The following is a 14,659-nucleotide window of genomic DNA, read 5'->3' on the forward strand; positions in this document are numbered from 1 at the left end:
AGGGTAGGGAGCAGAAATGTCTTTGATTGAGACACTTAGGAAGAAGGTGAACATATCCCTAGAGAAAGGCAAACTGGCAAAAGAAATTGCCATCAGGCACCACATAATGTCCTTGTCACATAAAAGTCACAAAGCTACATGATCCATTATCTTGCTTTCACTAGTCAAGATAAAACGCTTTAAAGGAAGGACACTATCATGGATGAGATAATTATCTAGTAATCCTGCCATAATGAAGATTCCTTCCTGGTTCCTGACAGCCTGCAGTTGACTTATGCCCTGCAGCACATTTTATACTCTTGACAGTTCTCTCCTAGCCAAAGTCATCACAAGTACTGTTATTCATATAACTGTCAAATATTTTCTTTTATTTCTTTTCTTGGAGCCCCACAGCATTCCTAAACTGGTGACACCTAGCATGGAATATTTCCATAGCTTAATCATGTTTTTGATACAACTGCAACTTATTTTTCTCCATTTAATGCCTTTTTAAATAGACTTTTAAAAGAGAAAGTAGTTCCAGGGGTTCAGACTTTGAAGAGCCTGGCTTAATTCCCTGTTTTGTCATTAATTTCCTTTGTGACTCTCGTTTCATCTAACATTTTCCACCTATATGTTGCGTATCTGGTTTATGCCAGCCAACTGGCTTCTGCAACAGTTATGCATCAGAAAGAAAACTGAGGAAGGAAAAATAATTATTTAAATCAGTCAGTCACATCTGTTGTGTTTCTTCCCTTTAATACAAAAATGTTTTTTCACCTTCTCATCTGAGTATCATTCTTATCCTCTGCTCATATGTGGCATTCTTTGTACCTCCATCAAATGCTTTTGAAGACAGGTGATGAAAAAGGAACAGAATTTGTCAAAGAGCAAGCATTATTGACAAATGCTGAACATATTTTTCTCTCCTGTTTCTTCTTTATCCTGATTTTTTGTTTGTTTCGCTTTTAAACCACAGCTTCACAGAGAGTTGCTGTCTTTACTGAACAGCCCACAGAGACAGCCAGTTCATTTTCTGAATAACCTTGCCCTGGTCTTCAGAATAGTTTGCTTGCTGGCCTACTGCACATCATCAAACCTGAGAAGGTCTTCTCAAAGCACTGCAGGAATCCCTTCAGGTTCACATAGTGACAAACATCTTTTGTATTCTCTGCAAGTATTCCTATTTTGCTGTTTATTCTGTCAAATACATTAAATATTTGGACCTGCCTGTCTTAGCTGAGAAATGTATCCCATGTCTCAGGCCTGCTCTCCCCATGAAGACAGCATCACCCTCCTTCTGGCTTTTCACCTCCTTTCACATATTGTTTCTAAGCTACAGGTGACACACTATCCCTTCTACTGCATCCGCCTCTCTCTAGTCACTTTCCAGTGGAGGGCTGGGGTAAATGAACTGGGTGCTTCTGGGATGGAACAACGGGAGTACTTTGCTGCACAAAGCAACCTCATGCAACTCAGGGCAGGGAAGGAAGAATAGCTCATTTTGCAAAATGCACAAAGAAAACCCCAAATTTTCCAAGGCTGGAGTCTGACTTTGGGTACTCACACACCTAATATGCACTGGAGGTACCAAAGTGCTTATCCATTTAAGGGGTTTTGAACAACTTGTCAATCCCTTCAAGCAATCAAAGACAAAAAAAAACCCAAAAAAACCAGCTGGGTACGGCTTTGAATGGCCACTCAGTGAGGTTTGTAATCCAAGTGCCTGGCAATAGATGGTAGTACTCTGCCTCTCCCATGGACAGGCAAGACTGCCAGCAGCCCCCCTCTGGTCTATGTCCACCAATGCCAAGCCTGGCTCTTGATTCCTGGATGGGACTTAAGGCACTGCTACAATGCAGGTTGCAGGACTCCTCTCCCCATGGGAGCTCACTTGGAAACCAATGTGGCTGTCCACAGCTCCCTCCCTGGTAGTGCTAAAGCCCAGGAACCATCCCAGAGCTTTTCCATTGGAACCTGGGCTGCGGATGCTGGTAGGGTGACACCACCAGAACAGCTTCTGAAGACACTGTGCCACCTGCCAGGCTAGAAGGCCACACGTTGGGGGTTGAGTATTTTTCTATTACTGTGTCAATTTAAAGAATTTTTCCCATTGTCATGACAATGGAGCTTGCTGGGTTACACCCAGGAACTTTGACATAGACAAAGGGGTAGGTGGGAAGTGGGTATCCGGAGGGGCTACTTGTGTTTCCACCGAGCTCGGAGGAGGACAGCCCTTCCCCCGCCCCCCCCTCCTCCCCCTCCCCCCCCCCCCCCCCACCCCGCTGCAGCCCCACGCGGCCGAACGCAGGAGAGCCAGACGGTCTGTGATCACCTGCCCCATTCCAGCCTCCTGCCTCTGCGGACACAGCTGATCACCCGGACACACACGGTGAGCGAGGAGCCGCCCGCTCCAGCCCGTTCCCACCCGAGACCGGCGTGGCTGCTGCCGCCCCCCTCCCGTCTCCGCTCCCTCCTGCCCTCTGCAGCTCCAGGCTTTGTTCCAGCTGCAGCACCGGGACCGAGTGCAGGGAGAGTGTGCCTGCAGCTAAAGAAGGGACTGGAACTGAGTTATCTGTTCTGTTAGCAATTTTAACAACTGCTGTTGTTTTCTGTTTGAACAGTTAGATATATTAGTAAAAGAGCTGTTATTCCTACCCCCTTATCTCTGCCTCAGAGTCCTTGATTCAAACAATTATAATACTTGGAGGGAGTAGAATTAAAGTCTCTATTTAGAAGAAAAACTTCTGCCTTTATCGGCAGACACCTGTCCTTCAAACCAGGACACCGCATTACTCAGATTTTTCTTATTAATCAAAGCAATACAATTTTCTGATTGCTGCTTCTTTTATGCCTTAAATTGCCCTACGCTGGCAGGGCATTGGAGCTGATTACCACATTCAATGATGGCTTTCTCCACCTCAGGATTCAGCCAGAGGAAGAAAGTAAGCAAGCTGCTCTGCCTGCTTGCCCTCTCACTCTGGCACAGGGTTTCTCAAACCCAACTGTGGCATACCACAGGGAAGGAGCTCTTTCTAGCAGCTCCTGGCTGCCTTCACAGCAAATGTGCATAACAGAGTATAACAGTGACAGAGGTGGATGAGTACTGTACTGGATGAGTACAGTGGGGGTCTGCAACTGAGGCTTTATAATCTCCTGATTCTCTGGTGATTTCCTAGAAGCTACCAGGCAAACTGTTTTCTTGTGGCAGATAACTCTGATCTTACCTTGGATCTTGTCATGTTTACTTTTTATAAAGCTTCACCTGCTGAAGTCATGTGAGAGAGGATGGCAGCTGCCACTTTAATATTAAATAGCTTATCCTAGCACCTGACTTGTAAAAGCTTGAAAATATGAACTGCAAATTTTTTAATTCTGAAATTTTAAATTAAAAAAAATCTCCACAGTGTTTCAACATCATTGCCCTTAAATTAATTAATAACAGGATTTGGGGGCTGGAATCACTGCTTTGTCCCTGAGAGCTGCCACTACCTTTTCTGTCATCCTGTGCTTGGGAAGTGTTGCCTGCTCCAGTCTACAGCGCACTCGGGCAAGCGGAAGGGAAAGAGCAGAGAGTTGTTATTAATTGCTGCACGGTGGCATTTCCACTGCAAGGCAGTTCCTCTCTTCTGCCTCGACTGAGGTGTCCAAGCTCTCTCTCTTTCTGGGCAATGCTTTTACATACTCCTCTGCTGCCCAGAGAGCAAGTGGGAAGATGTAAAAGCAGCAAGGATGAAGCCAGGACAGGAGTGCCTCTGCCTTTGGAATGTCTGCCACAGCACAGGAGCACTCTGACTCTTCACCCTGCCGAGGCATGACTTCCCTAGACATTTTCTCTGGCAAAGACCATGGACAAAGTGGTTCCAAACAACTCAAGGGCTAGAAGTTCAGGGCAGCTGGGCAGCATCATGTATTCACAGCCCAGCTTGTCTACTGAATGAGGATAAGAATATGCAATACTTTTGGAGGGCTGGAAAGTGTAATCTTGTGTGTGAAGGTTTGTACATGTTAACAGGCAAACACTAAGCACAAGACCTGAGCTCACAGACCTGAGCAGAGTCTCATGCAATGCCTCTGCCTCAGCTGTTGCCTCCTGAGAAGCAAGAAGGAAAAAGACATTTCCAAGGCACCTGAAGGCAAGAAAGTCAGAGACAATGCCAGTGGTGAAGGATCAGCAGTCAGCAATGCTCCAACTAAGAAATTAAGAAATTAAAATTAAGAAATTAGGCAACAAAGGGCTGTTTCTCATCTCTGGCAGCTTCTGGTGCTGAGGAGTTGGACCCCCAACACCGAGTAAGCACAGATGTCCAGAGCATTTTCGAGTCCCTGCCTGCCCCTGGCTGTCCAGGACCAAGTGTGACTTGACACACTGACGCAGTGCCACGTGAAGGTCTGCACGGGATCTCAAGGTCCTGTGAGGTGCTGTGCGTGCTCTGTACTGGTGGGACTGCATGGAAACAATGCAGTGTCTGCAGTGAGATAAGAGTGATTGTACACATGACAGAAAAGAGGTATTGCGACTCCTTGCCTTTGCAAAAAAACTGCCCACTGCAGCTCTCCCTGGCCTCCTCCCACTGCCTCCTCCCCTGGCCCCTGTTGAGCCATGACTGTCTAGTGTCCCTTGGTGGTAACTGGGACTTTCCCAGTCAGCCTGTGAAAGTTGAAACCATTAAAAATTCAGTGACAAAACACCTCTGTAAGGAAGAACAAGCTCCCACTTGCAGAGAAGTGCTGTGCATCCAGCTTCGTGTCCACAGTGCCCTGCTGCCTGAAGAAAGCAGCAGGGATTTACTGCCATTACACATATTCTGGGAAACAAGCAGAAAGATTGCCCTGCTACCAGGTGGGAGTTAATGTGCTTCATAATAACCCCTCATACAACCTGGTTTTCTGAATATCCTTCCATACAAAACCTCCTCTTTGAGATTTCAAAAGTCTTTTTCTCAGCAGCCTACACTGCAGCAGAGAAATACTACCTATTGTCCTGCTCCAAATGATACAAGTAACAACTGCTATCAGCAGTAAGGGGAGGTCTTTTCCTCTTTGGCATCCCTCTCTGGAAATCCAGAAAATTACTTAACCCTCACATACTTTTTGCTCTCATGTGCTGCACCCTCACATGTTCTGTTTCCTGTAAAAAAATCAAGGCTTTGTGGTTTTGCCTTGCACGATGTGCAAGGAAATCAAAGTGCTCTAAAGCTGGAGCATTGAAAGCTCCTATGGGAGGCAATACCATGTATTACACAAACCTGAGTATTACACAGATAAAGCAAAACTAAAGGACACCAAAATGATGTCTGGGATTGCAAGACATGCACAGATTCTCATGCCTCAGGGAAGGCAGGAGCAAAAACTGGATGCAATTTTTCAGATATAATCAGTACAATTCGCAATAGACTCCCCTCCATGCAGTCGGAGAGAAATAAGCTGTGCAGCTACGTATTTCTGCCAGTCCTCCCTACATCTTCCCATCCATATCCCTTTTGCTTGTTCCATGTCACAACTAACATGTCAGTAGAGATGTAAGGGATCTCTGAACATGCCAAGGTGCCACCTATAAACTGCATAGCCTGCACAATTTCTAAACCAACTCAACATCCAGCCATGGAAAACAGCATCTTGTCTAGCTGTTGTCTTGACAATGTTTGCTTCTGAATGCAGAAACATTTGGAAACACAAGGCAGTAGGTCAATGATACAGAAAGATGAGATGAACTATGTCTCCTGACTCCCAAACCTCCTTCCTTCCTGTTGTGGAGCTGGGAGGAAGAAGCATTACATCGTGCTGCAACATTCAAAAAGAGAGGTCCAGGCAGCAGAGCAGCTCGGGGAGAGTCAGGAAAATTTAGCAACTGCTGTACAGTGATGGCACTGAGAAAGCATTTGGCTTGTACATTTCATCCCATTACTCAAGTGTTTCTCCAGGCAGAACAGCTCTTTCGGCAGCAGTGCCCTCCTGCAGAGCTCCAAGGAGACCAGATCCTATGTTCACTGGAGGGCACGAAGGGGCAGCCAGTTTGTCACCTCTGGTGATTCGTGCAGTTGGCTCTGTTGTTCTGATTTGCAATTAACAATCAAAGTACTTGTTCCTCCCTGCAAACTTGACCCAATTCCTGTGGCAGTTCCCTGGATCTACTAACACTCTGGTGTGATGGGGCAGAAATTTGGCAGCAGCAAAAACTGAGCAGATTAGTGTGAAACAAGCAGTCATCCCTGACACTGGGCTTGCCATAAATAGATAACTAAAGCAACAATTACAGTTTTCCTTCCTTTGGCCTACTGCCTCAGGTTGGAAAAAAATTCACATAAATTATCTTAAATTCTGACTTGGAAGGCTTGAGTTTCATTTAGCAAAAATAAGATGGAGATAAGCCCAGAAAGTGGGGATTGAATCATGCAATTACCAGTGCAGCTCTCCAATAAAACCAGGCATCATCAGGACAATCCCAGAACATCATAACTGTTGGGATGGTACAGTAGACTGTGGAATAATACATACTCTACTCTGAAAAGAAACCTGCTGCCAGAGGTTGCTATACACACTGGTACAGTACACTTCTTTTACACTTCTTTTACTCTGCTGTTATCTGGACTCAAAGTGGCATCCTTTGGAGCTCCTCCCTCCCCTGCTGATCCATTTAAGGGATTTTGAACAACTTGTCAATCCCTTCAAGCAATCAAAGACAGAAAAAAAACATAAATAGTTCTCCACCTGTCTCTGGGAGGCACATGGTACATGTCCTGCTGCTCACATCAGCAAAGGTGTTGCTGGGCAGCTAGAAAGGCTCAAAACCAGGCTATCCCCGAGCTAGTTAGTTAAAAAAGAAGAGATGTTTTTCAGGCAAAGTCTGGACCAGGGCTAGATTCCCCAAGGGACTGTGACCAGCTACATTTGACAATGTTCCCAATGCTAACAATATCCTATTTGAAGGGTGTCAGTATGGGGTCCATGCTGGATGCAGAGGGGTCCAGTGCCATTTAAACTGTAGGGTTCCTTCTCCCCCAAATCCTAAAGCCATCCTGCAAGCAGCAGAACTAATGAAGGCCAGCTTCCAACAGCTCTCTCTGCATGGCCTGTCTATCAGCTAGTTACAGGGAAGCTCATGGACTCCTTCCTTAGGGGAGGTCGTTGCAGGCTCCTCTCATTAAGGTGGTCACCTAGAGTCACAAAACCAGCTGGATCCCATTATCTCGGAGGCCTCCATGGCTTTATCAGCTGTGCCGGAAACAGGCCCATAGATTCAAGACTCGCTGGAGGCCAGAGACAGGCAGGCAGATACAGACAGCCTGCTGACATAGCTTTGCTTCCTTAGGGAGCCAGGCAATAATTCCTTTGCAGAGCCCCACAAAACATTTCTCTGCCTCAGCCCCTCCTCTTCACAGACTCAACGTCACTGCTGCTTGCAATCCTGAGGACAGATCCTCACTCCAGCCCCCTGCCATGAATCCAGGCTGCCTGCTGTCTCCCTGTCACTGACCCTTGTGTTTCCCCTACAGCATTTTCTTTGTGCTGGAGGACAGACCCCATCTCACTTCTGCCCCCTCAGAGCTTCCATCACTAGAATATTTCAGCCAGCTTCAATAAAGGGCTGTGAACAGCGATCTGGACACTGTGTCAGGAGCTACTGTGAGATGCCTGTCATGGAGGGGCATGTACCCTAATCCACACACACAGACATCAGCTAACCCCTCTTTCCAATACTTTTCCCATACCTCTTTCTATTCTCACTGACATCTAGGACTGGCTCTCTTAAAAACATCACACAAAGTGCAACCCCTTAAAGGCTTTAGAATGCTTGGGAGATGAATATTTAATGGCAACTGGCTTTCACTAATGGGAAACAAGCCAGACCATACATCTGTGCACATGCTGGGAATCAGGGCATATTCCCAGAAAATCTGGATGCAGAGAACAGAAAGCGACAGAGGAAAGGAACTGCAACTCCCAGAGCTCAGAGGAGGTTCCCTCTCTACAAATCCGTGCCTCATCCATTTGTGCGAGATCCTCCCTGACCTACTGGCTGCTCAGTCCATGATCCATGGATCAGATGTGTCCACCATATAACCATTGAGCAGGAGAGTGGCTGAGGCTCAGACTGACCTCTGTGATAAAGGGGGCCCATCAGGTCAGTGACCTCTACATGAGCTCATGGAAAAACATGGCTTGTGAAAACCTGCATGTAGAAATTTGTCCATGACGCTGTCAAGGAGATAGAGATGAAGATTCCTAATGCCTGTACTGCTACTAAAAATGACTGCCTGGGAAGCATTGCCTTGCAGACATTGGCAGAATGGATACAGAGCTCTGCCTCCCCACTGACCCATGTGGAGACATGGCCTGGACTGCTGGGAGGAACAGCAGCCCTCACATGCCAGATATGGCTTTCTCATGTCCCATAGAACTTGGTGCCTGCACAGAAAGGGAAGCAAAATCTGGGAAGAAGGAGGGGTTTCTCTCCTCAACCTAATCAAGACCAGAAAGGCATCTGCCAAACAGCTGATGTCTCTTACAGCGTAATGCTGCTAAAACAGTTATGGAGCCAGGCACACGTCTTGGGGACTCCACTCAGCAAGGACTTGGAAGGAATGTCTGTGCTCTGGCCCCCACAACCTCATATTTTCCACCACAAGGCAATGACCAGTGAGGCCCCATTAGGGGAACAATGACATGAGAGTCTGGGGAAGAGGAAATCTCTCCTGCAAACAAATCTGGAAAATGGCTGCTAGAAGAAAGGGAGCTTGCATCCGGCAGGACTCTCTCACTCCTGCAACAACACTCCTTATACTCACAGCTTCCAAAGTGTGATGGCCCAAAGCTGCACTGCCTCTCAACACTATTCCCTCCACCTATCCCTACAGCACCTCTGGAAGAAGGAGCTTGATTCCCTTCTGCTGCATCATGTGGTGAAATTGCCAGCTTTTCTGCAGCCACTGGGACCTTTCTTGCTAGTGATGACTGCCAGCAAGGCATGGAGGCAGGAGTTCAGAGACTGACTGATTTGTGCATACCAAACCAGCTAAAGAGGCTTCAGCTGTAAGCAGGGCACAATCAGTACTACAGGAGGAGAGGACATGGTGCTCTGCTACACCACAGTTCTTAGAGGGAGGAATCAAGCTAATCATTTCATATTTGGATAGAAAATAACCCTCATGCACAGGGAATCATCTCTGCTGCTGTGCACATGAAAGGTCCTAATTGAAGTTAGTCCTACAGGGCCTTAGGGATGAGATTGGTATTATCCTCTCACGTGACATGACTGGAAAAGACCCAAGGGACAATACTTGCTCAAGAATGACCAGAAGTCAGAGTTCAGCTCCCTCTGCTCTCTGATCTGAAGCCAGGAACACTTCACTCTGTGATACACAAGTCATACTCCTCATCGGGCATGATTCTTCTTCCCAGATCCTGAGCGCCCTGGGCCAAGCTCTATTTTACCATGGCTGAGCTCTTAGGAATCACAATTCTCCATCCTATTTTGTTTAAAACAAAAATAAGAACAAGACCAGCATTGACTCCTGAATTCCAACAGGAGGGTGATGTTCTGTATGTGGGTAGCACATGAGACAAGTCACCGCACTTAAGAGTGGTCAGAGGAAGCCCTTGACAACAGGAGGATGAAGGAAGAGGATGAGGAGTTCACCCTCAGGGCTTCCACACCAGTTTGTGCACCACAAACTATTGCTAGCAACTAAATATAGGCGCCATCACCTCTCTCTCTAAGCACACCCAGGCTCAATTGTAAAAGGGAGGTTTCTCTGTCTAATGGCACTTCCCCAAAGGTGTATGCTCCTTCCTTCATTTGCTCCATTCTGAGGTGCATTCACACAGCTGCCTGCCCCCACACCCATTACCCAGTCTGAGGCAGTTTGTGCTATATACAACCTCAAATGCTCCCTTTTCACCCCCTAAGTCTGTGTTGACCCAAAGCTCTTTTTGTATCATGGCAGTCCCTCTTTTTTCATCCTTCCTTCCCCTAATTTCCCACACTGAAGTCCTGTAGATTTTACTAGTCCTGCCAGTAAGTTCTGTTGCCTCTCTTTTCTGACCAGGGATGATTTATTTCTGAATGGAATCCAAATCTGGCACATTTCTCAGCCATCACCTAGCTCCAACAAAGAGAAGGAAAGAGTGAGCTAAGCAGTGGGAGGCAAGTTAGAATTTACAACCCTATGGCATATCCACAACCCTTCCAATAACTGGATACACAGGAGGAATGTAGATTGCAGAAAATGCTGAGGTTTAACAGCAGCCTCTGGCTTCTTGTGCAAGAGTTTACAGTGGTTTTGTTCCCCTAGCTGGAATGAGAATTCAATTGCAATTGATTTGATGATCCCTCTTCCCAGCTCTGTCCTTTTGTCCTTCTTTACTCGCCTTCTACCATAGTACATTGCAAAAAAAGCAATGGAAATCACTATATGACTAGGGGGAAACACTGAGTCAGCCTCAGTGTGGGAGAGTGAGAACAGAGCTGGATATGAGTCAGTTCTGCACTTCCCATTTTCTAGCCTTCCTGAAGGATTTGCCCAGCTCCTTGTTAATTCAAAGCAGCTTTGGGTCTGTTCCATCCAATAGCTTTGCTGGAGGTTCTGGATAGTGCTCTGTCACAGTAATTTCTCTCTTTTGAAGCTTCTCTGCTTCATACAGTCATGAAATCCCCCTCACACAGTGAGAACAGTGAGGAAGGCTCAGAAAACCCTTCATTATTAGGTACCATTTTATGTAGACAACTTTTCTTGGTCTGTGGTACTGAGAAAGCATCCATCCCCTTCCTGAAAACATATAGCTGGGAATGGTTACAGACTAACAGAAACACTGAAAATAGAAGTGAAGCTTGAGTAGGCTGCAGAAGTAACCTGGAATCTGCTCATTAGTAGCTCCATCCAAGGTTAAAACTGTGTCCCTGTAGCCAGAGGGAGCTGAAGGCAATTCTGCCAAAACTCTATCATACTGCAGTTTGCAAAATGCAAACTAGGATTTCAGGAGATGACCTGACAACTGGCAGGTGTGTGCACCTACTGATTAGTATTGGAAAGATGAGAAAAAAAGCCTTGCTGTAAAAACGAAGTGAAAATCCTCACTGCAGCTGGGACATCGGGAAGGCTACAGAGGCACACAGGGAGAGACATGCATGTGTTCATTGCTCTCAGAAACATCACATCAGCCACAAGCAAATCCTATTAAATTGCAAGGGCAGTCACCCCACAGGTCCACACTGAGATCAGGGAGTAGCAATGTTGGGCCATGTGGGACCCAGCACAAGGGGAATTGTGACCCAAGTTATGATCAGCACATTCTTTTCAACTGTCCCTATTATCCTTCACAAAGCCTCCAGTCAAGTCACCAGCACCTGAAACTATCCCCGTGCAGCGCTAACACCATTTCATGCCTATCCTCAAGAGAGTTCCCTCTGTGGTAGGCAAAGCTCTGTCTCTCTGACTTGCACTTAATGACTGACCTCTTCATCGAGACAACCAAGAGGAAGCTCTGATAAGGCAAGAAGGCCATGAGCAAACTTGCAGCATCACTATGAAATAGGCTATAAAATACAGTCACTATGGAAGCTGCCACAGCTGGAAGGACAGAAAAAACTTCTAAAGTTCGAGGGTTTCCAGCCTTCCCATGGATGCCCCAAGGATGGGTGTCTCTCCAGACTATCAACACCACAGCTGACAGTGGCCCCCTAGCCCCTGCACTGCTCCCTGCAGCTTCTGCTGGATCCAATGTCACTCAAGATTGGTCAGATACGGAGGCCTTTTCTTATGCAAGCTCTTGTGCTTACACTGGTGTGTCCTCATGGGTCCCCCACCTCATTTCTGATTTAACACAGCCTAAACAGAAGGGGAACAAGAGTTAACTTATTATGTTGTGGGGACTATCAGTGAGGAAGTTGGATGGTATTTCTCCCAACACCCCCCCCGACCTGTTAGCTTATGATGTATTGCTTGGAAGGTATAACTGTCATAATCACAATCTTCCTTCCAGCAGTGGAGCAATATATAAAATGAAGGGGAAAATGAAGCTAATAAACTCTGCTGTGCTTATTAGAAACGGCACACCCCATACCCATGCATGTAGTCTTGGGGAACCAGAGTCAGCCACCACCACTTCTGTCAGAGCAGAGCTTCCCTTATGTCCCCAAGTCTGACAGCACAGACTTGTCAATATTTGCAGCCCAAAGGCAATTCTGTGATTAAGAAACACAAGAAGTGACCAGTGATTTCCTATAACTACTAAATAAGGCTGGGTAACATTTTCCAGACAGACATCTAATTAATTAGAAAATGCAATTTGAGGTAAACCAAAACTATTTGGAAATTTGTGTCTAGTTCAGGGAACAGCTTTGATTCCAAAATTATTTCTACAATGAAGTGAACTGTTTTCCCTTTCTTGTTTTTAAATATATTTCATGAGTTTATGTATGTAAGCTTAAAGGTCAAAGAAAGCAAAATAAAAACATGTTTTGGTAAGCTTAGCAACTTTGTTTGCCCATTTTTTTCTGTTGGAAATAAAACATGAATTTCAACTAACCTAAAATGTAATTTTTAGGTTGACTCTGATTCAACTAGGAAACTAAAAAAACCGAAAACCAAGAAGTTATTCCAATGGCTTTATTCCTATAACATTGTTATTTGGTGTCTAAAGCAACCTATTCTAATTCTTTCATCTCCTTTAATCTGGCTCTTTGTGACTGTATCTGGAAATAACAAAGAACTGTTGCAGATGTCTCTTACCCTTCTCTCTGTAACCATGGTATTTTTTCCTGTCTAGTTGGGAAGACTTTGGATGCTGACTCCCATGGCTTGACTTTCAAAAACAAACAAACAGAAAAATAAGGCCAAATCTCCATTTGGTGGTTATGAGAACCCAGAGAGATGCTTCAGGGAAAGCATCCCCTCCTCTGAGTCACTCCAGCAGAGCAGTGATTTAATGGGGCAGCTCCCAGCCAAACTGTACCAGGGCTGCAAACACTGTTCCTGCTCTGGTTCCCTCTCAAACACTTGGTCCTGCTCCACTGCTTCCCATCCGTTAGACCCCCTGCCTGCCTTCTGAGACACAAAATGCAGCTGTCAGCAGAGGAGGATGTCATTGCCCTGTAGGTACCATCCAAACCCAGCTGGGCAAGCTAATGGGCATCAGGAGATTTGCATGGAGAAGCTCAAACGGAAGGCTGATATGCGCATTGCAGAGATACAAAGGCTTGCCAGGAGAAGCAGAGTGCACCCAGGACTCAGCGGTGACAACACAGCACTGTCTCCATCCTGGAGAGCAGGTGCCTGGGTCTTCCCAGCTCTCCTCCCCTGAAGGGTAATTTCAAGAGAGACTGCCAGCACCTCTACATACACCCAGAGGTGGCTCAACTTGCAGGGACATAAAGGACTTGAGTACATTACTGCAGTCACTTAGACACAGGGCTTTTGAACTCCACTAGGCTATCTGGCCCCAAACCAAAAAGGGAAAGCAACAAGTGCCAGCCACATGCTATGACAAAAATCTGAGCACTTGCCCATGTCACCTTTCTCCCTGGCTGGAGACAGTGAGGAGGCCTCAGGGACTTGCTAATGAGCTTCAGCAATGCCCTGGGCTAGAAAGAGAGGGCTCCAAGCCCTGCTAGTGACCCCGTGGTGCTCCACACCTCCTGCAGCTTGAGTTCCTAGAAGTGGGATCACTGCTTGAATGACTTCCAACAGCATGAACTATTCTCTAATGCTTCCTGAGCCCTTCGCAGTTTGTTTTGCTTTCTGCCCTGTGGCCTGTCTGGGCTGCATTTCAGAGATGAAAGGCTGTGAGCATACACAGATGCCAGCATCCTTACACATTCCTGGCTTGAAAGCTTTCCTAGAAGCAGCTGCAGCTGCAGTGTCAGGGAGGAGCAGCTGCCTCCCTGCCCAGAGAGAGGGCTGCAAACCCCATCTTGCCAGGTATGCTGAAAGATCCTAGCACAAATCCCTCTGGCTTTGGGACCAGCTGTGACCCCCTTGGGCCCCTGATTAGCCCAGCAGAAATCAAGGCAGCTTTCTTGCTTCCCCTGAGAGTTACAACTGCCTTAAGAAGACATCATGCAAAATGTAGAGGCCATGATGCTATCAGCACGCAATCTTGATCAATAGGAACATGTGTTTCTCATCTGTTTTGTCCTCAAGGCTCCCAGAGCTCGTCACAGATCAAGCATGTGAAGCATCACTGCCTACAGCTGGGAAACCTGTGCTATAGGGAGGGAACCCAAAGAGCACTTGAGGTCTTGGGCAGAAAATTCAGGATTTGTACAATACCAAAGCAGTCAGTAGGGCAGACACTTGGGGGGCTGCAATATACACATCTGCATGCATCCATCTCCCCTGCTCAGTTCTGGCACAAGCCAAACCAAATTCCCAGCCCCAAACACTGAAGAGAAGCTTTTTCATAGTCTCAGTGTGCAGCTCAGCCCCACCACAACGTTACATGGGGACTCTGCCAGCGGCCTGGCAGAACTTCAACCCAACATACTCTCCCCTACAGTGGTTCCCACTTAAATTCAGCATTGGTGCAAGAGCTTAAACTTGACCCTCCACAACCAGCAAGAAAAGGCATCTCCCTGAACAATGGCCTCCTCTGTACCCCTCAAAATCCAGCCCCCTGCTCTGATAGGATGAAGCTGGCACAGGTCAGAAGATCAGAAGAGAGCTCTCAAGCTCACACCAGC

The 14,659-nt window shown here is 46.6% G+C and overlaps 1 protein-coding gene across 2 annotated transcripts in view; it reads right to left on the reverse strand.

The window, feature by feature from the left end:
• Nucleotides 1-14,659, reverse strand: part of FSTL1 (follistatin like 1) — a 212,003-nt gene that overhangs the window by 15,438 nt on the left and 181,906 nt on the right. The window lies entirely within an intron of this gene.

The sequence above is a fragment of the Erithacus rubecula genome (genome assembly GCF_903797595.1).
Source record: "Erithacus rubecula genome assembly, chromosome: 1".
Lineage (NCBI taxonomy): Eukaryota > Metazoa > Chordata > Aves > Passeriformes > Muscicapidae > Erithacus > Erithacus rubecula.